The following is a 25520-nucleotide window of genomic DNA, read 5'->3' as shown; positions in this document are numbered from 1 at the left end:
AACAAATTAATAAATTGATCCATGCATCATTTCTGCAGTTACTAGGGTATTAACTCAAATGACTGAAGAAATAATGAAATGATCTATCAGTCAACTTACTTAAAAAAAAAAAAAGCCCAGTAAGTAGTGTAGGAAAAGAAGAATAGTAATTTTAAAAACTACCAGCTTTCAAACCAGTGATATTCTATACAGAAGACAAATTTTACACCATTGTAGTACTGCAGGACTATATTTAGGACTAGCTCTTGAAGACATTAGAGACTATGGCACCCATTAAGTCAGTCAAGGGGGCATTAAATCAGTCAAGGGAGCAAACACTCCTACAGATTGCTTTCGCGCTGCATGAGTGGCGAGCATAGGACAATGTCATCCATTCCTGCCATCTGGAAAAGATTGCTGGCCCATACTGACAGTGGGGCAAGCTGGCTGTGCATATAAATCCTCAGTCATGACAAATACATTCTAGGTTCTATAGATTTGACTTGGTTTTATAAGGGAAATCCTTGTTCAAGACTGCATGGTTACCAAGTTACCCCTTGTCTTTCAAACTGGCACAAGGTTTGTCGTTCTGTATTTCTAGGCTTTGGGATGAAGATCCAAAGCACTTCCTTTCTGTTTTGTTCAAATGGGGCTGAAGGCAGACATCCTGAGTAAAACTGCTGAGGGCAACAATTTGACATACTAGGAGAGGTCAGGACTTCAGCCTGACTAGCGACAAGCTGTTATAACTACCTTTTGATATGGGGCCCTTGGCAGAAGGGATCTGCCAGAGAGATTTTTAAATTATCCCCCTCCTAGTTTTTAATACAGTGCTTCCAGCATGACAAACCAAACCTACTGGCATTCTCTGGCTATCAACCCTGCTTTTGTTTTAGATTTGCTTTTTCTCCTTCACTGTGGTTCTTCTGTGTAAGTAGAGATAAGCAACTGAAATTAGACAGAACATGAGACGATACAATGGTGAAGGAGAAAAATTGTTTTTATTTCTATCACCACTTTAGAATAGGCTTGATAATGAGCTTTTACTGGTATCTGATCAAATTTGAGATGAATTTTTCCTCATCTGCATTCTAGACATCTAATTTACTCAATTGACCTTCAATGGGAAGTATATCAAGGATATGAATGAGCTTTGTACAGTAGGAGAGGACTCTGAAAAACATGTGTATCAATTCCATATTCCAAGACATTGACAGAAGTATCCATCTTACTAGCTGGAAATTACTTCAGAGCTTTGTAGGATCCATTAGGCTCTGGGGACTGATCAACATACTGGGAGACAAAATATGTGTTCCTAGTCTAAACCTCAATAAGTGGTTTGCCCATAACAAAATCTTCCAGTTCCAGGACATTATTCTCCAGCCCAATTCAACAAAGAAACAAACAAACAAACAAAAAACCAGATCCAGAATGTTGTGGCAAGACAAGTCAGGACAGACAGATAGTTGTCATGAAATTTTAACCTGCTCCAGCATGTTTACCAAAATCCACCAGTGCCAGGATTATGGAGGACCTCAGGATCAAGTCTATCAGAGCAGGAAAAGACTTCTCAGCAATGGGAAGGATGGTACATGAACAGAATATTCAGGTGGTCCAAATATCCAACATCAGATACAAACACTCTCAGTTGGCTCTAGAATGGCCAGGAATCCTGGAGGAGAAAGAGAATTCCTAGAGGTTACAGCCACTCCCTCTTCCTGATTTTCTTATTTGATCTTATGCTGCCCATGGGGGCTCAGCTGAGTGAAATTCCCAGCTCACCAACTTAGGTGTAAGCTATACAAATCATGCCAGTCCTCTCACCCATAAACAAATCATATATGACCCTCTCCTCCCCAAAAGATCTGTTATTCATTTACTAGGAATTTAACAACAGCACCAAGAGGCCACAAGGTAGGCCAGGATAATTACTACAGTTAGATGGAGAAAACTCTCAAGCATGTGAACTAAAATGAGAAGAAAGAAGCCTCACCCTCACCCCCGCTCCTGCCAGTATAAGTTGAAAGGTATTAGCAGGATATATGTCCAATAAATAAAATGTGGTGACATCTCCTTCAGGATTTACCCTTATAGAAGTCATGCCACCACTTCTTTCAGGCCTCAGGTTAAATCCATCCTTTTGCAGACTTCTAGGGCCAGGTAATGCCAATATCCAGGTGGGTGAGGCTCTTCCCACAAAGCCACAGATGGAGATTGCATTCCTGCAGTTTTTTGGCAATGGTTGAGCCAGCAGGACTATTCAAAAATCAAAGAAGGAACACCAAATCTTTCATCCTTTCCTGTTTCTCTTCTTTGAAAGGCTTCAATTCCACCAAGGGTAATGGGATTTGCAAACCCAGTCCAGTACAGAACAGTAAATTACATTTGCTTGTTGTCCCAGTCCTAATTACAAACATTTGCTCAGGGATTCTTGCCTTTGCAACTGCCTTTGGCTGAATCATTATGACATTCTTAGAGCTAAGCCATCTATATGAAGTTTTCCCTTACCATGCATGCATGCAAAGCAAAAAATACATTTAGGATGTACATGAGGCATACCTACTAATTTTATAATGTAAAAAACAACATAACGTTGTGGCTGTGCTGAGTGTTATCTTCAAGCACATTTCATGGCAGTTCTCCAGCATGTCCATTTTTCCCATCCCACTTCATTGCCAAGGTCTGGGAAGTTAATTGCATGGCTTCTGCATGAGTTATGATGAAGATTTTGCAGTGTTGAGAAAGGCTGTCCGAGATAAGAAGCAAGCAAACAAGATGTCAATCAAAGTCTTCAGCTGCTTAATCAAAAAGCAGCAGAACTTCATCTAACCCTTCTTGCTGTTTTGTGAGAAGTTTCTGGAGCTATAGACTTGGATGAAAGATGAAAAAGAAGGGTGGAACAGCTCATTGTACTATTTCTTAAAGGTAGCACTGGCTAAGACTATGCAGAGACTAAAACTTGAAATCTCAGGGAAGCTATTTCATGCCACTGCCTGAGCTTTGAAAACCATTGAAAGAAGGGATTTCCTGAAATGTCCAGCAGAATAATATTACTTTGAGAGGCCATTAGAGAATCAATATTATAGTTCTTTTTTGGAAGTTACATACATACAAAACATAATTTTAAAAGCCTCAAACTTGCCTATATTTACCTAATTGATCGAAATCAATCCGTACTGAGATTACATTTGGATTTCGGAGGTTTTGTTTTTCTTTGTCTGCCTGTGTGGTACAGGAAATCTATCAAATGCACATTTCCTCAGCATTGAATATGTACAATTGAGAGAAAGTTCATCTTCCTTAATAGTAGATCAAAGCCCAACATTTCCAAGAGAAAAACAATTCATTAAACCAAATATGATACTTGAAATATTGGATGGAAACATCAGGTAGTCTTGCTCCTTGTCACTGTAGACAGGATCCTATTTGGTTTCTGGGTCTGGAGACAGAATCAGGAACAGATGAACACTGGAAAAACTTCCTGATCCTGGTTTTTGTTTTTTGTCTTTATTTATTTCTTAGGCAGTTGCTGTGATGGAATGGAATTATGAAGGCCAAGCTCAGGGAGATAAGCATTTTCTTAGGTCACCGGAACCATGTGGGAGGAACAAAAGGATGAGACTGACACCTCCCTGAGGAATTCACACTGTTGTGGCTGGAGGACTTTGGGAACTGGGGTTTTAGTCTGGAAAGATTCTTGCTAGAGGTTGTAGCTAATAAACATAGCTGGACTGAATTGGCATGGTCTCTTGGAGTTCCTTGGGCTAGGCCTGACATCAATCTTCCCAGACTAAAACCCCAGTTCCCAAAGTCCTCCAGCCACAACAGTGTGAATTCCTCAGGGAGGTGTCAGTCTCATCCTTTTGTTCCTCCCATGCGGTTCCGGTGACCTAAGAAAATGCTTATCTCCCTGAGCTTGGCCTTCATAATTCCATTCCATCACAGTTGCTTAATATACAGGAGCACTGCTATAAAAAAAAACTAGCATCCTAGATCACAATAATTCCATGAGCAAAACTGACTTATTTTTATTTTTCTCTTAATTCCAGAAGTGAGGTGTGCATGTGTATACAACTAAAATATGAAATATTGACTTATTTTGGGTGAGCTTAGTATCTTTCCAAAACTAATAGTGGACTAGTAATATTTCAATGTTTCAGTTTTGGTGTTTCATGGCATAATTACACAGTGCACTTATTAAAGAGTATGTAGAGTTAAGTGAATACACTTTGTTGTACACCTCCCTAAGATCCTTAAATTCTCTGACAGACATTACTGGCAATAAGCTAAATGAACTCAATATTCTGACTCAGTATTCATCAGCTTCCTATGTTCTAAAAGTTCTTTACCTTTGCTTTGTTTATAGGAGTGGTACATAATTTTTTACTGCTTTAAACAACTATGAAACAAAAAGTATGAATACAAATAAAGACAAAGGCTTAAGAAAGAAATAAACAAAGCAAATACACTAAGTAAAATACAATATAAGTGCAAATATATAAAAACTACTACAACTCAGTTTTTAAACAACAAATTTAAACATTGACCACATGGAACCATTTTGTCCAGTCCTTTCCTGATACCAAAGAAGAACCAATTCAATTTCCTGGGGAAGATGGAAGACTGAAGACTAGAAAAGTGGAGCTGACTTTGTGGACTTTTTTAAGGAGCTGATTGGTAGATCAGTTCCTATGATTCTGTCTAGATAAAAGAAAGACACAAGATCACCCAATCTGTTTCTCCTTACAGTTGCCCCTCACAAAGAGACTGCAAGATGGTGGTTTCTGGAGGAGGCTAAAATAGGGAGACGAGAGAATTCTCCACAATTGCTCAAGCTACAAATGGAGCCTTTCCAAAGGACATTAAGTTTGTTTACTTTCCTTGCTAACTACCTTCAGAAATTGCCTATTAACTGCTTCAAAGAAGTTAGACACCTGCAAAGTGACAAGGCTGGAAATACCCGGTGAGTGCCTTCAATCCTTATATAAGAATATGAAGATCTATTTTTATAATCCTTAAGAACTTAAACAGCAAAAAGCAAAACAAAGTTTTGGCTATAGAAAGTTTTAAACAGGATAAGGGCTCAGAAAATATTGGACTTTGAATATTAAGACTTTGAAATTAACTTTAAAGAATAAATGCATGCTTGTGGGAAAGAAAAATTGTTTTTGAGACTGGAGACATAAGACAAGTAATTTAAAATTTAAAATGGCATTCAGAGATATCTTTGAGGAACTGCATTGGAATCTGCCCCAGGAATTTGATTCAATTATGTCAGCTATGTTTTGTTTTTTGGGGAACAATTTGTTCCCAGAAGTTGTTATAGAATAAGATATGCAGCAAAATTTACCTGAGAAAAATATGAGACTCTGAATAAGAACTTGTCATCAGACTTAAAGAGAAAGCTGGATGAGGCTTTACAAATTAAGAAGGAGATAAAAATGACAATCCCAAAGAGTGACTGAAAAAAAAAATTGTTGTCGCTGAAATCACAAAAGAGACTGTTTAAAGTACTGAAGAAATTTGTAAGAAGGATCAACAACCATCTGAATGGATTACAGAGAAAGATTGTTCCGTATAGAAAAAAAAAGAAATATAAAGTTGGATTATTTGATCAGGGATAAAAGGGGACATGTGGTTACTTTGGGTGGCTCTTTTTGGATTTACTGATATCTTAATTGGAAAAATCTGGTATATTGGATTTGCTTACATTCAACAAAGTGTTATCGTTTTCCCCCCCCTATAATTACTTTATGTATCTTAACTTTATAGTATTTAAATGGTTTTGCATTTAACTGTTCTTTTATTCAAAGTAAAGAATTTTGGTGAATTTCTCTATATAAAAGAAAAGCCATTTCTCTTTGTTATGCTAAATTTTAGTCTTTTTTTTTATAATACTGGGATTTATCTTATGTTTGCGAAATGTGGATTTGTTTAGAGTTTAGAGTTAAGACATGGAATGTTTATTTGAACAGGATAAGTTGCTATTTGGGTTTTTTTTGGAATTGCTGGTATTTGGAATGGGAAAAGTGCTGTGTATTGGAGTTTGTAAAGTTCTCCTTTTGTAAAGGAGAAATGGTTTATTTTTGTTATATTAAACTTGGTTTTCTTCTATTTTGCTTACATTATGATATCAAGACCATTTTATGCTCTTTAAATGGCATTTTGTTACAGCTAAGAGTGGTGGTGTGAAATGTAGAGTTTTATATATGTTAATTAATATTAATATTTTAGAGCTCTGTTTGGATGTCTTGCTGATAATTGGATTGGAGATGACATTACTTATTTGATCTGCCTATTGTTAAGAGATGGGTTATGGGATGAAGAGTTTTATATTTGTTAACTAAGAGGAAGTGAAGAGATTGTTTGTACTTTTCATGATGAGGGTGGGAAGTCACTTTCTTGGGGGGAAAGGGTTTTTCATATGCTTTCTTGCACCATTTTTTCCTCTCTTTTTTTCTTTCTCTTAGTTTGTACTATTTTTTATTGCTCTTTCTAAAACTTTTAACAAAGAAGATCCAGTTCAAAGGCTGAAAAATGATACACTTCATCAAGCCAGCTTTTGGCATCTGGTAAATGAGTGTTTTTCCAGGACACATAACAATAATTTTAGCAACAATACAGGCACAGACTAGATACAAAGTTCTTCATAGATAATATATCCAAAATTTTAAATTCCACATTAACATCTTTAAATCTGAACTTCTTTTCAAGAACCTGGTTCACCACAGTAAGCAAATTCAACCAAAATGAAGCAACCAAAGAACATAACCAAGGCAGATGTATTAATATACCTTCAAATGTACTACATTTCCAACATAAGAAGATAAACAGTCAACCCTTTCTGAGTGATGCATGCGGGGTGAGGATAGAGGGCTTACACTTGGAAAAAAAAAGTGGATGAGACCTGAGACCTGGAGAAAACCTCAATTCAATTTAATTTAATTACAAATTATTAATTAAAATACAGTTTATATGATTATTCTCTAGGGATGTGCAAAATTTGGCAGTGTGGGAATGGAAAGTTATGGAGAACTTCAGAACATGCTTGTCCCCCTTTGAACTAACCAAATTCTTTTGGACCATGCTGGAAGTGGTCTGAGGTGTCCTAACCATGCTATTCTGGATGAAGCAGACCAGAATGCTATGCTCAAGACACCTCAATCCTCTTCTAAATTGGAGAATTGACTTCTGGAGATTGCCCCCATAATGGCATGGTCTGGAGTGGAGGCAGAATATTTGAGTTTTCCAAAACATTTTATTTCCTAATTTCTGACTTTTGCACATTACTCTTACTCCCTGTGTAAGTTTTTTCCCCTTCCATCGTGTTAAAAAATACAAGTAAGTGGTAACTGTTGAAGAGGATCTGGGATTTCAGGAGCCATGAAGTTTGGGTTGTGTACCCTGCTGCATCATATCTTCAAATCAGTTTATGGCTTCAGAGCTCTGAAAAGTGGATTGTTGTTGTTTTAAGTAATTCATGTCTACTTTCCAAATGAGCTGCAAGGTTATCTCGGAGGATGGCATCCACCTCTCTTCTTTGTCATTTGCTATACAATTGATTTAACTTGGGTATGAGCATGAGTAAAGTACCTTCTGGATTTTGGCTTATTTAGTATAAATTCATTATATGTCAGCTTGGTTTTTAAAAAGCCATCCATCTAGTGTAGATAAACCAGGTTTATAGATCATTGCATGCAAAGGTGTACATTGCCTTAGACATGATCTAATAAAAAATGGGAGCTAAAGGGAGTAGAAATTGGGTTCATGAAGATTATGCTCATGAGCAAGAGGGAAGAACAAGTTCATTAGTTCATTCACAGATATGGCAATGACAGTGCCTGGATTCCCACAACTGAAGGAATGAAAAGTAAACTAAGATCCAAGGCTTCTCAAGCTAGCTTGGCAGTTTCAAGTAAACATTCAGCAACTGTTCATTTTGAAGGCCAACCAAGCACCACACAAAGGACTTTTCTGTTTTGCAGCCTTTAGTTGCTTAACTCCCAACATAGACCCACTGAAAATGAAGCCAGTTTAAGAAATCTATCTCCAGATTTCAACCCCTTTCACTGCTTTGGCCACAGTGATGGCCCAATGTTTCATCCATATTGTGTTTATCAAGGCCCCGGTTGGTGGACTCTCCCACTTCTTTACCTATCCTGGGTCAATTAAAAAACAAAACAAAAAACAAAAACAAAACCCCACCACTATTTTACCTAGAAAGAGCTAGAAGGAAAAGTGGCAGAATTTGTATCAATTTCATCTGTTACTGTTTCTTAAGGACATGTCCATAGTTTCACTCTTTCATGAGTGAACTTGTAAAAAAAAAAAAAACACTCTACAGACCGGGGACCAATGACAGGAGGAAAGTTGTGTTCCTACTACAGTGCACAGTAGCCAGCTGGAATAGAAGTAGCAGGAAAAGGCAAGTGAAGGTTGCCTTCCCAGTCAGTTGGTGTGGATGAAGGGTGTTGTCTTGCATTCCTGCCCTTGAGAAATGGTTGGTGGTTCATCCTGTCACTGGGGAAAGCTGGTAATGTGAAAGAAATAGTGACATGTTTGAACCACTGTGGGTATAAGAAGAATTGGCAGTGAGAACTCAACTGTTTTTATGGCTTCTTTCTTGTCCGAAATAACAATTTTTATCTGGCCAAACAATATTGGTGAGATTTCTGCTAAGGCCTGATCAGTTTAACTGCCTACTAATATTCTCATGGCAATGGAAGGAGAGAAATGGCTCTGGATCCTGTTTCCTTTGTTGACTATCAACCAAGTGGCCAATGCCTTGCTCCAGAATTAACATCAAGTAGCTACCCAGAGGGAGCAGCTAGCCCAAATGATGAACCATATAGCCCAGCAGGTTGGAGAGAATTAATCACCACAGGAAGGCCCAGGCTGCCCCTGCTGCTGCCCCAACACTGTCTATGCCAGATATACAATAGGAATCCAAGCATATTTACTGCCCTTCTCAGTCAATGTGAACTTTATACCTCTCTGGGTCCAGAAGACTTCCCCACTGGTCAAGCTCTCATATGATTTGTAATGAGTCTAATATCTGAGGGAGCTGTAAAGTATAACATTCAAGCCACCCCAGATATAGACAGCTACATGAACTTTGTGACATGCCTGAGAGGCACCAGTCAAGCAAATGACTGACTGGTTTACCACCTTTGACAAAGGTAACACCTTTGTGTGGTATGTTTGAGTTTAGGCTGCTAACTAAGGATGTGGGCTGGAAAGAAAAAGGCTTAATTGAGCAGTTCAAAGAGGGAGTATCAGCAGAAAATGGAGATGAACTAATACACTGAACACTTCAGAAACCATGACTGACTTATGCAAGATCTGCTTGGGCAAAAATGGAAGATTCAAGAAGTTGGAGAGACTACAGAGGAGAAGGAAAGATACCACTAGACATGTTCTTGCCTTCCTCTCTCCTGCTCCTGCACATATGAGGCTTTGGAAGTTAAACCTATTCAGCAAGTCTTACTGACCTGAGAAAAATTATGCTATTGCACATAAGACCCACCAGGAGGGAGGGAAAATCTGGTACTCCCAGATACTTCATAAGGAAGGAAATAGGGGGAATGGTGTGAGAAATAAGCTGAGAGCTAGCCATTTTCAGGCCAGTTAGGGAGACACTCAATCGCCATTCAGTTTTAAGGCTACCACGTACCATGCCAAAAATTCTATTAACTCATGGGAGGGGCAGAAAGCAGCAGCTATGGACTTAAACTACTGTGGGTATAAGAAGTCCTTACCCTTACACTGCAGGCAATCAACTGATTTGTATGGCTTCATTCCTGTCCACAATAAAGATTCTTCTCTAGCTAAGCTGTATCAGGGAGGACTTCTAACTTGGAAGTGGGTTTAGTCAGGTAAAATTAAGACATCTGTGATTTATTGTCAAGTCCTTGTTGCGAAGACTGACAGAAATAGAGCTTTTGTACTGCTGCAACTGTATCTGTAGAAAGCCATCTAGTTCTTTCCAGTTATATATAAATAGCTTGGATTTTTTTTACTTGCATGGAATGTATTTTCATCCTGTGAACTTACCTAGAGTGAGCTTCTACCACAAATGTTATAAAAAAAAAAATCCAAACTGCAAATGTGAAACGTGAAAATAAGATTCAATATCTCTTACCACATACCTGCATCATCAACCATGGTAGGTGTTCAGTATGTTTCTAAATAAAGTGTTCTAATATAAGCCTCAGCAGATGGCAACATCTGGCCAGCTTTTGCTGATCTCAGAAGCTAAGCAATATTGGCTCTAGTAAAACTTGAATGGGGACCACATGAGAATTCCAGGGCTGTTAAGCCAGACTAGGGTGTTGAAAACACAGTCTGGAAGAGAGTAGTGGCAAGCCATTTTGGCAATGCTACCATAAAACTCCATGGAATCAAGCTCTACTCAAGGGTATTTTTCCTTCCCCTCCCCACTTCTAAAAATTTCTATATATTTCAGTCCTTAAGAAAGGGTATGGAAATTAAGTAATGAAAAAGCCTTAATGCCATTCAAGGTTATTTTTAACCTGACATTTCTCTGATGCTGATGTTCCTTAATTGATGACGTTGCCTGGAAATATTATGTCTGCCTTCAGTATTTATAGCTTCCTAATTATCTGGGCACTACTAACAAGCTGCTAACTGATGAGGAGAGACTTTCAAGATCCAGATCTTTCTCCAGTATGAATCAACACAGTGCTATTAGGCCATTTATATTTGCTAATGGACCTCAGCTACACCCTTCCTCCCCCCAACCTCATCACATAATGTAACCTTCTGTCCAAATTCAGTTGCCCTTGGAGGAGACTGAAAGAATTAAATAAACTAATGATTTTCTCTGGGATAGAGATGCAGCCAAGTTTCTGTCTCTTCTGACAAGTTTCCTTCTTTTTCCAACATCATTTTGCAAATAAAATTCAAATGCCTTACAAAGGGGATTTTTAGAGCCTCCCCCCACCCCACCCCAGCACGGTCAGGAATAGCTGCTATTGGAATAGCAAGTTGTCTAGGAAATAATGCCATTGAAGTGAGATAATTAGTTATAAACTGGCAGAAATATAACAATTCTCTGGGTTCTTTTCCCTTTACTGAGAAAATAGATTTTAGCTGAAATAAAAGTTCACAAAAGAGAATGGCATGTGAGGAAACAATTGTTTTCACTCTAAATGTTCTTTTGCCTGGTGATAAGTAAAAGTAAATCACATAAAATTAAGAATTATAGGTTTGGGAATATCAGTTGATATAAATTCTATAAATTCTGTAAACTCTTGTCCTAAATTCTAGGGGAGAGATGGGCCATGCAGTTTTCAGGCTTTTCACAGGTACATTTCTGCAGTCTTTCTCCAGGATCCCAAGAAATGCTGCTTAAATCTGGCAATGTTTTGAATTGGGAGCAAAGCTTCATGGAACAATTTTGTATGAAGAGAATCTAAATTTCCCTCAAAATCAATTTGAGAAAACCAGGTAAAGCATGTTGGATCCAGTGATGACTCTTTTCCTAGCTTCTGGCCTTTGGAAACCGAAAAAGAATTAAACGGCAACCCAATACTATTCTTTGTCTTCATACTCAGAGGTGTCGTATTTATGAATCTGTTCAGTCCTTGTTAAGAACGAATATCACTCTACTGAGCATCTTGAATATTATATAAGCTACTATTACGTCTGATCTTCTGCAGCAGCCATATAAGACCAATCATTCTGTCCTGAAATCAAAATTCTAAATAGTCCTTATCTTCTATCTTACAAGGTTCACAGAAGAAGCAGAGTAGACCTAAGGAACAGGGTCTTTTTCAAAAATGTATAAGGAAAGCCAGGTGTCCCTTTTCAGAGTGTACATCTGCTTCATATAAAATTTTTATTAACTCTTTTTGAGGATATGGCATGCTCCATAAATCATGAACGTTCCTGTATCAAGTCGCAAGACATTTCTTTTTAAAGGTACAGCATCTCTTCACAGTTGTGGGCAGAGTATTCCATGAGGCTGAAAGACCAATTTTCCACCAATGATAACAGCCTACATACTTATGCCTGTGGTTGTGTAAATATGAGAAATAAAAGTGAATCATTGTAAATACTTAAACCTTTCTTTTCTTGTTAAATGATTGTTAACGTTAACAAATCAGAAAATGCAAAATGCCAAACCCCAAATTACTCATTGAATAGCAAAATGCCAGTAGGTTACTATTGTGATTGGAATGCAAGTGTCCACATTAAAAATACACACACACACACACACACACACACACAACCACTCAGAATTACTGCTGGTCAGAGAGCTGCACGTTGCCTTTGGTGGCATCACGAACACTCCTTCCTTCAGTGTCTGCTGAAACCTGCAAGTGACTGGACTCAAAGTCTCCCTTTGAACCAGTCCTTTTCTCCCTTCCTGAGTGAACAAGAGTTGCCTTGTGTAGCAACAACCAAAAGCTCACCTCCAATCCTGAAATGTGCACACACCACTCTACAGTCTCTGACATAATGTGCTGTTTTAAGATTATCCTCTTGAGGAAAATTTAAACAGTCTGGCCTTAAATGTGTTCATACAGAATGGGAAGGAAACATTTGAAAGCCATATAAAGATATGCTTTCACTGATCAGCTGCCTTCAATGGGCAGCACAATAACCACAATATTTACTGTGGTCATACCACACAAATTGTATGATGGTGTAATTAATTTGTGCAGAATCATAAACTCAAGGATAGGACTGAGCAGAACAGAATAGGCAGAGTTTTATGAACTTTCCCTCAAACACAACACTCCAGTAATTTGGAGGAGGGCATTGAAAAACAATGCAAACTGTGAAAGGACTCCTGCATTTTTATGGGGTAATGTCATAATGCATGGGAAATCTGGGAGTTGTAATCCCAACACAACTGGATGATATCAGGTTGGAGAAAGCTGTTCTAAAAGAATGAAAATGTAATGTGCACTTGTGTATAACAATACAAATAAAGAGGGTTTTCAATGTGCATTACTATAGCAATGCATTTCTATAACCTAATGTTATATATCTATTCATGATTCAGTTTTATTGAGTTCAACAGGACCTGTTTCCAGGTAAGAATGTACAGGTTTGCTTTTCTTTCTTTCTTTCTTTCTTTCTTTCTTTCTTTCTTTCTTTCTTTCTTTCTTTCTTTCTTTCTTTCTTTTCCTCCTCCTCCTCCTCCTCCTCCTCCTCCTCCTCCTCCTCCTCCTCCTCCTCCTCTTCTTCTTCTTCTTCTTCTTTTCTTCTTTCTTCCTTCCTTCCTTCCTTCCTTCCTTCCTTCCTTCCTTCCTCCCTCTCTCCCTCCCTCCCTCCCTTCCTCCCTTCCTCCCTTCCTCCCTTCCTTTTCTCAACACAGAGAAAGACAATTTTTAGAAATGTTTTGCAATGGGTATTAGTACACACATCTCTTCACAAAAGTACTGAAAGAACTAGTACAGTTCTTTTCTGCTAATTAAAAGTATTCTGAACATCTGGCAGATAAAGTTGCTCAGATTCACTCGGAGTTGGACTCTGACTGAGCAAGTACTTTTGAAGTGATGGAATCACATTCTTCTCCAGTTATCTGGGTGAGCTTAGGCCTGTGATTCCTGAGAATGTGGACAGGGTCTTCAGGCTGATGAGTCCAGCCACCTCTGTATTACATCCATGGCTGCTAATGAAGGACATCAAGGAGGTAACATGTGGGTAGCTCCATGTGATAATATCTGTTTTTTTTTTAGAGAGTCTCCACCCGTCCCTTTCTGGGGAAGATTATTGAGAAGATGGTCAGGTTGCAGCTTTAGAGGGCCCTAGTAGTAAGGAGGCACAGTGTTCCACTGGTTTACCTCCTTTCTTTCTGGTTGGGTCCAGTCAATGTTGATGAGAGAAAGAGATCAAGCCACAGTCCCCTCATATGTGAGATGTACCAAGGCTCAACATGCTTATCCCTCCTGTTTAACATCGACATGAGGCTGCTGAGTGAGGTCATCCATTGGTTTGATGTCTGGCATCATCAATTATCCATTACATATCAGCCCTATGTCATCCAGGTAATTCTATTCAGGTCTTGTACCAGTGTCTAGAAGCTGTGCGTGTCTGGATGGGAAGGAATAGGCTCAGGCTCCTGACAAGCCTGAGTGGCTGCAGTTATTTGGATTCCAAGACTGGAGTGATTCCATCTTTAGTCCTCAGTGGGATCACACTCCTCTCTTCAGGGTGTATAATTCAGGGTTCTTCTTGGACTCACAGCTTCTGCTGTGAGAAGCAGATGGCAGTTGTGGCCAGAAAGGCCTTTGCATACATTCATCCAGTGTGCCAGTTGCACCAATACCTAGACCAGGAGGCCCTTAAGGCAGTCAGTCATGCTTTGATCACCTCATAATTGGACTAATGCAAGGACCTCTACATGGGGCTCCCATTGAAGACCATTTGGAAGCTTCAACTGGCCCAGATTGCAGAGGCATGGGCAATTATGGGCACATGGCACATCCATGTAAATCCTCTGCTCCATGAGCTGCACTGTTTGCCAGTAGGCATCTGGGTACACTTCAAGGTATTGGTTATAATCTCTGAAGCCCTTCATGGCACAGGATCTGGTTATTTGAGGGACTACCTATCCTCTGTAGTTTCTGCCCATTCACATGATCTGTCAAGTCAACAAGCTCTAAGTCCCTTCAATTAAACAATGTAACCTGGCAGGACCCAGGAAGGGGGCCTTCTCTTCATGGTGTCTGCCCTCTGTAACAACTCTCCCCCCACCTTAAATTTGTATGGCTCTAACCCTGTCCCTGTTTAAATGAGACCTTAGAACCTGGCCATGTCCCCAGGCCCTGGGTCAGAATGGATGATGGACTCCTTGCATAATGTTTTGGTTTTCTGAATGGTTGTCTTTTCCAGTACTTTCTCTTTTTGGTGATGTAGTTCTTTGTTTTTACTTGTATTTTTGTTGTTGTGTTCTATAAGCTGTTTAAAGTCATAACAGATTGTAGCAGTCTATAAATCCCATAAATGAGTAAATAAATAAATAAAGCTAAACTTACCTTGTTTTCTCAGTTCCTCCTTATAAGACGATTTTTAGTCCTCAGATCATCCTCAAAGTACTACTTTGCATATTCCTCAGTTTTCCTGAATTCTTGTTAAAATGCAACTCAACTAGACATAGTATTTGGGGGATCTAGTCCTATGTAAGGTTCAGCCCAAGAAACTCAGCGGGACAATTCAGGGACAGTTCAGTTACTTTATTAGCTTACACCTACTAGACAGAATCTTGCTGGACTAACTCTAACCTCCAACAACAGCAACTAAACACTCTGAATTCCTCAAGGTGGTGCCAGTCTCCTTCTCTTCACTTTCACATGCCCTTGTTGAGGGCTGAGGAGATGCTTGGGATTCCTCTCCCCCTGCCTTTGACCTTGGATCTCCTCACTCATGTCTTCCATTACACATACAAAATGTAATGGAACTATTACTTTCCATGCTTTTTGAAACTATGAATATAGTTTAATGTTGTACTTGCCTTCATAGCTTCATGCTAACTCATATTCATCTTGTGTTCAATTATAATTCCAAGATCCTTTTGTGTTACAAGTCAAGCATACCTCATTCTACACAAGGGCATTTCATTTCTTTGTTCTATATAAAGAACTTTGCGTTGTCTCAAACTTCTCTCTATTGCTTGCTATGCACTGCTCTAACTTATCACAACCATTCTGAAACATATTTCTGCCTTCTACTGTATTAGCTTTCTTGTGCATCTTCAGAAGGACAGAATAGCCTGCTATGAATATGTTTGCTTGCCAAACATTCTCAGTGCTGCTGGGTGCCAGCCAGAAATGTCCTTGATCTTGTAGACAAAGGCAGATATCCCCAGCCCTTCTCTCTGCTGGATGTCAAAAAGTGAGTCCATTTCAAACAAAGGCAGAACTCCAGGAGAGGTGGCTGAATTGAAGCTGGGGAGAACAGAGTTGATTCCATCACTGCAGTAGTGTCAGAAAAAAATCTGAAACCCTATGAAAAAAGGGAAGTCCAGAAAAGTTAAAGCAAATGACCAAATGCATCAAACAGAAGCTATTTCTGAAGAAATAAATACAAATATTTAGCTATGATTTTGCACTAAATTCTTATTTATTTTTCTGTGTTGTGCAAGTCTAATATTCTCATTTTTCTGTACAAATTTGAGAGCGAGTGTACAACCTTGGCCTTCATCCATCCATCAGGCTATAAATGAAGATAATAATTTTTTTGAAAAATGTTTTAATAATCTGGAATAATGATTTGAAACTCATAACAAGTCCCATTTTTACAAGACTTTGGAACAAAGAAAAAATGATTTTTAGCATTGAATTTTCTCTTGTATGTTTCTTTTAAATAGCTTTTTAAAACCATGATCTGGACAGATATGGAATTTATATTTGTATTATAATACTTAAAGTTAATAAGGACTTCTGTCTTTTATGTTTCCTTCTTTTAAATAAAGTTTCATTATGTTTATCACTGGTCAGGTTAGTCCATCAAGGATCCCAGTATTAGGAGTCATAGTTGAAGCCATATTAGATCATATTTAAAACAGGCTAGAAGCCATTTTAGCCTTCCAGAGAAAAAGCTTGCTAGATGCTATTACAAGTTGTAGATAAGGTACATAAACTAGAAGAGAGTATAAAGTGCATGTTTAAAAAAAAAAAAAAACAGCGTGTGACAACTGTGCCTGTTCAAGGACAACAGATAGATACTATTTCACAGCTTCTGCTTGCTCCAAATAAGGTATACAGGAATGTTGGAAATGTGGAAAACATAAAGGGTAATTTTATTACACATGATAGACTTCTTAAAAAGCTAGATTTTCTGGGTCTAAATACATATAGTGAAATAAAGAATTTTAAAGATGAATATACATTTGAAACCAGAATTTTTCTTGTTGGGATTTATGGATAGTCATCTCAAAAAGACTCATGGAAGATTGTTTTTGTGTATGGTAACTGCAGCAAGACTATTATATGCACAAAGATGGAAAGACTCCACAGTGGAGGAATGGTTGATGAGATTACAGAATTTGCAGAGATGGCAAAATTGACTTGTTTGGTAAGGGAGAAGGCAGTAAGTATATTTATTAGTGACTAGAAACCCTTTATGGACTTTTTGCTGAAAATGGAAAAAAAATGAACTGGTGATTTATGGATTTGATAATTAGAAAGAATAAAATATGGAAAAAGAGAATTATGATGTAACCTTAAAGAAGGAGGATAGGTGATAAACTTATTTGTAACTGCTTTAAAGAAGATTGGAAGCTGCTTCTTTATAATTTCTTTTTTTTTTTTCTTTTTCCTTTATCTATTCACTATTTTTCTTTCCCTTTTTTTCCCCCTTGTCTTAAATCTGTACTGCTTTTTATTATTGCGTAAAATTCTTCAATAAAAAATTTAAAAAACAAGGTCTACAGGAAGATATGCAGATGATGTCTGTAACTAACTTGATAAAAGCGCTTGCGTTTGCTCATGGCAAAAACTGTGCTTTCTTGGAATACTTTCAAACAGCTCTTTCCTGAGTGAGGACATCCTATGGCCAGAGTCTCCAATAAAAAGCTTCTGAAGTTATCTTCAGCTATTGGTGTGCACTTGTTTGGGATTAGCAAAAATTCCTCTATATTGAGGAAAGGAAGAGTTGAATCTGCTAGTGAAATACCTCTATACTACATGGCCAGGAGGTTATACTCTTGCAATTATTTTGCTTGTTGTATTTTTACTTTTTAATCACCTGAGAAGCAGCACAGGCTGTGAGAGTCCTATCTTTCTCACCCAACCAAGGTTCTGTGGTGGACACTAGATAAAGCAACTCCTGGAAGATAGGTGGTGGCAGCTGGAACTGCCAAGCTACTACTCCAAAGCAGAAAGTACTCAAAGCTTTCTGCACAGAAAACAGGAATAAAAGAACTTACTTTTGTAAAGGGTCTGGAGAGACAAATCTCAAGTCCAGGAAAATCCAAGAATTCCACTCCACGGTTCCAGTTAATCCAACAACAGCACATGAAGTTAGTCACATGTCGGAAATTAGAATGTTATTTGCCACAAAGATCCTGTCATAAAATTCATCTCTACAGTAAACTATTTGCTTTTAGGTATCTGCATTCTAAAGCCATTTTCTCTGTGGCAGTTTCAATCATTATTAGAATAGATTCTCTGTTGGGTATAAATATGTTCTGAAACTTCACTATGTATAAAGCAAAACCATTTAGATCTGTCTATAGTTCTGAATCTTTGTATTTCCATATTATTAGGATTCTCTCAGATACATTCGGTTATGTTATTTTGTCATCAATTTTTTCTTAACGGATGTAGCATTATCATTTACAGAATGTGAAGGTATAGCTGTTGTACCTTACATAAGAAAATACAATATATATATACTTTTATGGGAAATTATTAAGTGTTTCTGTTCTCAAATTGATTTTAAGGAACATGATAGGATCTTGACAACTAACCAAAGATTTGTCCTCTTATTTCTATACCTTTTCCTATAATAATGAGATGCATAAAATCATAAATACTGCAAAGATGGGGAAAACCTTGCTATTAGACTTGGCACAAATTATACTTTTCAGATTGGCCAAATTATTCTTATTGATATTTATTTAGGACATTGAATCCAAACCATAACAGCTTACCATAGTTTTGCTAATTTTGTTTTAATCTTAAATGGCCAAGGCCTACATTAGATATAATGCCTAATCAAATCATTGCTCCCCAGCCTTGCTGGAAATTTGGGGCATTTTACTCCCAACATATCTAGAGGCTATTGGGTTGGAAACAGTTCATTTATTTTATTGAAAATAATTAGAAACTTGTGCTCTTCCCGCAATAGAACAAAAGAACAAAATAGGAAGAACAGCCGCTTTCTTAACCAGTCTTCCTTAAGCTGTGCATCTTCTTAATGTGCAGCCTTCAACTCCAAAATCACATTGCTGACAACTGTGGGAACTGAAATCCACTCCTTTGGAAAGAGCTCACATTGGGAAATGCTGCTGTAGTTCACTGGCTAATCACAGTGTAATTCCCTTTTTTTTATAATAACTTTATTAAATTTTTAAAAGGCACAGTAAAACTAACAAAAACTAATATTAAGAGGAAGAACAAGAAGAAGAAAAAGAAATTTGAAAAAGAAAATAATAAAGATCAAAAGTGCAGGAAAAAAAGAGAGAAATAACAGAAGAAAAAAAAAAAAGAATGGACTTCCGAACCTCCTTGCAACAGATATAAGTTACAATATGCATCAAAATCTTACTCTAAATTTAAAACATAACTTCCGTTATTTCTATTAACCCATATTATTTCTAATCATCAAATCCATACAACATTTCATTTTTTTCCGTTTTCCACAAAAAGTCAAAAAAAGGTTTTCAGTTAGCATTAAAATTACACAAAGTCTTATCTCAAATCAAAGCCATCAATTTCGCCATCTCAGCCAACTCCCTCAGCTTCACCATCCATTCTTCCACTGTAGGTAAATGTCTTATCTTTCCACCTCTGTGCATATAAAAGCCTTGATACTGTTATCTTATATAAAAACAAAGTTCCATGAGTTTTTTCCAGCCATTTGTCCATCAAACCAAAAGGAAAGTCTCTGATTTTGATTGAATATTAATCTTTAAAATCTTCTGTATACAAATATGTATCTCATTCCAAAATTCCAAAAACAAGTCTACCAGAGATAATAAAATGTCATTTCCTGTTGTTCACATTTCCAGCATACATTTGAAGTACCTTTATACATTTTAGATAATTTTTCTGGTGACAAGTATCAATAATACATCATTTTATAAAATTTCTCTTTAAGGTTATAACACAATGTAAATTTCAACCCTTTCTGCCACATATTTTCCCATTGTTCCATCTGCACATTGTAACCAAAGTTTTTAGCCCATTTTATCATACAATCCTTAACTTGTTCATCTTCTGTCTCTAGTTTCAATAAAAGTTTATACATCTTTGCAACAACATGTTCATCATTAGTACATAATTCTGCTTCAAACCCAGTCTTACCATGTTTAAAACCTTAAGTCTTTTATCTATTTTAAATCTTTCTTGTAATTACACATAAGAAAACCATTGACAAATGTATCCTTCTGATATCAAATCTTGTCTTGTTTTTATTTTAAAATCCCTTTGAAAAAATTCCAATACATTACCAGAAGTTAACCATTTATTTTTAGTTCTCATTTCTCTTCTATAAAAAGCTTCTTGTGGTGACAACCATACAGGAACCTTTAGAGACAATGTAGATTTATATCTGTTCTGTATTCTCAATATGGCACATCTAAAAATGATTTCTAAAATCTACATTGATTTTAACTTTATTATACCATAATTAGCTGTGCCACCCAAATCTTAAGTGATGCCCCTCTAGTTCCAATAACCTCCTATTTCTCAAAGTCACCCACTCTTTTATCCAAACCAACAAGCTGCAAAGTATAAAAGTACTCCCAAATTTGGGAGACCTAAACCTCCTCTTTCTTTAGCATCTTGTAAAATTTTATACTTAATTCTTGGTTTTTTACTTTGCCACATAAATTTAAATATATCTTTATGCTATTGTTTAAATGGAGCTTCAGTTGTCATAACAGGTATTGTTTGAAACAAAAATAACATTCTAGGTAAAACATTCATCTTAATTACTGAAATTCTTCCCAGCAATGATAATTGTAATTTTTCCTATCTTAACATATTTTTTTAAATTTCATTCCAAACCTTAACATAATTATTTTGAAACAACATACAATTACTATTTGTCAAATTTACCCCCAGATATTTAACCTTTTTTCCACCTTAAAACCTGTTTTGTTCATCAGCTCTTTTTGTTCTTGTATCTTCATATTTTTTGTTAACATTTTAGCCTTTTGTTTATTAATTTTAAAACCAGACAAAGCACCACATTCTTTCAACCTTTTCATTAAAGCTTCAATACCCTTCAGGGAGTCCTTCAATACCAATACCAAATCATCCACAAAGGCTCTCATCTTATATGTCTCTTTCTTGATTTGTATGCCCCTTATCTTCTCATCTCTCCTTATATCTCTGTTCAAAACTTCCAGAACTAAAATAAATAACTAGGGAGACAGTGGGTAACTTTGTCTCATTCCTTTTTGTATCCCACATGGTTTAGTTAAATCTCCATCCACGATAATTTGCACTTTCTGTGATGTATAAATCGATTTCACTTTTTATCAAATTCTCTCCAGTTCATATGTTCCAAAACTTTAAACATAAAAGGCAAATTTAAGTTGTCAAAAGCTTTCTCTGCATCCAAAAAGATTAATGCAGTTTGTTTATTATGTTGTTCCAAATATTCTATAATATCTAGCACCATTCTAACATTATCTTTTAATTGTCTTTTAGATAAAAATCGACACTGATCATCATGAATAAATTCTTGTAATATAACTTTCAACTTATCAGCTAAAATCATTGTGAACAGCTTATAGTCATTATTCAATAATTATATTGGTCTATAATTTTTAGGACAAGTCAAATCTTGTCCTTCTTTGGGTAATAACACTATATTGGATTCCATATAAGACTCTGACATTCCACTTTCCATCAGTATAAAATTCATCATAGATTGGAATGGTTGTAGAATTTCATCCCCAAAATGTTTATAATATGATCCCAGAAACCGATCTGGTCCTGGTGCTTTACTTGGTTTAATATTTTTAATAGCTTCAGATACTTCCATTATTGTTGTAGGACCATTCATAATCTGTGTTTGCTTATCTCAAAGCTTTGGCAATTTTTTTTTAATAGTCATCTATTTTTTCTAGAGAAATGTCTTTTGTATAAATTAGAGTAATATTGACGAAAAAATTTTATATAGTCTCACTGTCCATTTTTATAGCATTACCCTCTTGAAGTTTCATAATCATTTTCTTTTCTTTCTCCTTTCCTAATTTATTTGCCAACCACCTCCCCGGCTTATTTGCAAATTCATTTTTTTTGTTTTTTTGTTTGACATAGCTTATCTTTTTTTCCAATTCTCTCACTGTTAACATAGATAGCTGTTGCTGTAAAAATTTAATTTGGTTTGAAATACTTAACTTTTGTGGAGCTAACTTTAATTCATCCACTTTCTTCTTTGTTTTATTCAAAATAACTTGCATTTTTTCTTGATTCCTCTTTTTAAACTCAGTGTTAAGCTGAATGAAATACCCTCTAATAAAAGCTTTCTTTGCATCCCAAACCATTCTCAAGTCCATACCTTTATTTACATTGTTCTTGAAAAAAATTATCTTTTTTTACAATCTTTCACTATCTCTTCCTTTTGTGCCAACATTTCATTTAGTCTCCATCAGAATAAATTAGATTTTCTTTTAAGCGTCCAACTCACTGGGTTATGATCAAAAAAAGTCTTTGGTAAAATCTGTACTTTAGCAGTATTAACAACCAAAGCCTCTGAAATCGAAATCAGGTCTGTCCTTGAGAACCAGTTACATCTTTCTGAAAAATAAGTATATTCTTTAGAAAAACCATTTTTCTACCTCCAAATATCCACTAAAGATAAATTGTCCATCAAATTAAAAAAAAATGTTTTAGGTAGTTTACCCTGAATCTTTTTAACTTCCTTCTCTGATGTTCTACCCAATTGGGGGTATACCACTTCATTCTAATCTCCCACCAGGCACCAATTTTCATAGGAAAAATTTGTCAGTTGTTCCATAAGACATTTTTTTTAAAAAATCCTTCATCTTCATTTAGACTATAAAGTCCCAATAATAACATTTTAATTCCCTGTAGTTCTACTTCTACAAATCTACAATGTTTATCAGCCAATACTAATATCAGTTTTAATTGTGGATTAACATATAACACGGCTCCATTAACTTTTTTTGGACCTACCAAAATAAATTCTCATCCCAAATGAATCAAATATGTTATGTCCTTTTTTCTAATATGAGTTTCTTGTAAACAAATTACATCTTGTTTAATTTTTTTTTAAATAAGCACTTCTCTTTTGTGGAGCATTTGCTCAATTTATATTCCACTTTAGCCATTTGTAATCTATAATTAAGCCAGTAGTTTAGAAAAGTCTATACCTGTGGCACCCAACTCAGAGTCCTCTTTTTCATCTTCCTCTTGGACTTGATTGGCTTTTGAGATTGTCTGCTCATCCTCCTCTGCTTGCATCTCCTCCAAGCCTCCTTTAAATTTTTCCAGAAATTCTTTGGCTTTATGAATAGAATTCAGTCAAAATCTTTTCTGTTGAAAAGTAGAAATCACTCCTTCCAGTTTATACCAATGAAACAAGATCTTCTTCTGTTTCACTACCTCCATCAAAAATAATAACAACAACAACAACAATAATAATAGTCCTTTCTCTTGCATAAAATTCTGATGGGAATTTCTTTTAATATAATTATATCCACATTGTCAATCTCCAATCTGGTTTTAAATGCCACTGCAAAACTTGATCCCTGGTCCTTTTCTTTGCAAAATGTACTAATACATCCCTTGGTACATGCCTCATTGCTGCATAACATGAATTTAACTGATATACCTTATCAATCTCATCTTCAGCTTTTTCTTCTTCCAAGTTTAAAAATTCTGCCAATGCTTGAACTACCTTTCTTCCAATATCTTTACCTGACATTTCTGGAATAGCTCTGAATCTCAGGCAAAATTCCCTCTCCCTTAACTGCAACAAAGCCACATTATCCAGTCCTTTCTCCAACTCCAGATCTCTAGTTTCTGCCTTATTCTCCAACTGTTCCATTCTTTCAGTAACCTGCTTCACTTCTCCAGAATTTGTTTAATCTCTCCAGCTATTTGTTACACATAATTGTCAATCTTATCTATTTTTTCTTCCATTTTTTCCCAAAATTGCAAATTTAGCTCCTAACTCATCAAACATTGGTTTAAGTAAACTTAAAGCAACCATCTTCTCCTCAACCGGTTGCTGTACAGAGCCTTGTCTTTCTTGCATTTCTTTCACTGCTTTCCTGGTAGCCATGATCTTTTCTTTTTTTTTTTCCTTTGTGCAAGTAAAACAGCTAGCCGGATATAATTAAATACAAGAGAAAGTGAACAGAGAGTTCACACCCCCTAGTGTCTTTCAAACTGGAATTGCAAGCACACATCAAAGAGAACAGGGATCGAGTTACAGTCTTCTGCTTTGAAAACCCAGCCAATTAACAGACATAGGCTAGCACAACATGAAAATTTCCCATGGAAAAAGCAAACCTCATTACTACAAATGGAGTTTCATGGAAAAATAAATTTCTAACAAATAAATCTTCCTTTTTCACTGTAAGTAACTTTTAAATCTCTTTTAAATTCCAATTTTCATCCAGTTTTTTGTGAATTAATCAAATTAAAGCTCTATTTCTTCTTTTAAAAATATAGTCCCAAAAATAAGGATAAGCCTCAAGAGAATTACTTATCTGTTGCAAAGGAAGGCCTCTCTTAAGTTGAAAAATAATTATAATCCAAAGTGCTTTAGAAATTAGGTTTGGTCAGCTCTAGGTCCATATAAAGGCTGCACCATAGCTGCAAATGAAGATGGATCCCCTGCCACCTGGCCACTCAACACAAAAGCCATTCTCAGAGGCTTTTATCTCTGTGATTAGTTTTCGAGGAACAACCATCCAGAGGGCAGATGGGTTGATTTCACACTTCCTCCTTGATCCAGAACAAGTTAAGTGGCCAGCACTTACTGCCAGCCACCAATCAGCTGTGGTGCCATCTCCCCTCACTTGAAGAGATGACTAAGCCGTCATTGTCCCCAACAGAAATCATCATAGTGTAATTCCCAATGGTTTCTAAATTAGCTATGCATTGAAGGTATTGACAGCACTACTGTAATGTTTTCACTAAGTATGTATGAAATAGAAAATGTTTCTGTGGCTGCATTTTAATTGACCAAAATTAAATAGATCCTGTGTTTCATTGGGACAAAACTCAAAACATATTAAGTGTTCCAGCTTACGTAATTATGACATCTCGGAACAATTCTCCCTTATTTTTCTCCTCAGGATCATAGTAGCAGATAGGGTAGTAGTTCATGATGATTACTACTGGCCTGTAAACATCCAGAAAAAATGTCAAAAGAGGTTATGTTTCAGAATGTGTTGGAAACATTAACAAAAACCCTAATTAGAAACTATTGAAGCAAGTTGTTTTTGTTCAGCACTCAGGTACTTTTGTCCTTTGGGATGCTAACTGTAAGGAATATGAGATTAGGCTCTGTCCTCTTTTTAAAGAACACATTAATATTCTACATTTATTTCAGGGTAGGCTACCAGAAGGCTACACTGCCAAACAAAAAATTAATTCTAGCCATTCTCCACAAACAGGTTTCTTTCAAAAATGCTTTTTAAACAATCCTGTTTTAACCCTGTTTTACCTATTTTATCGTAGGCTGGCAGAAAATACTCAGTATGGGCTGACTCACCCAGTATTTTGAAGGTTTAACCAGAAGATTTAGCTGGATCACTTTATTTACTTATTATAGCACTAGCTAGTTGCAAAAAAGAAAATAAAAAACAGAGTCAGGCAGTAAGTGCTGCTGTCCTGTCCTGTCCAGATGTACCA

The sequence above is a fragment of the Python bivittatus genome, unplaced genomic scaffold, assembly GCF_059951505.1.
Source record: "Python bivittatus isolate LINGU-HERP-01145 unplaced genomic scaffold, Pbiv_v1 ctg000980_np1212, whole genome shotgun sequence".
Classification (NCBI taxonomy): domain Eukaryota; kingdom Metazoa; phylum Chordata; class Lepidosauria; order Squamata; family Pythonidae; genus Python; species Python bivittatus.
This window is presented reverse-complemented; position numbering follows the sequence as displayed.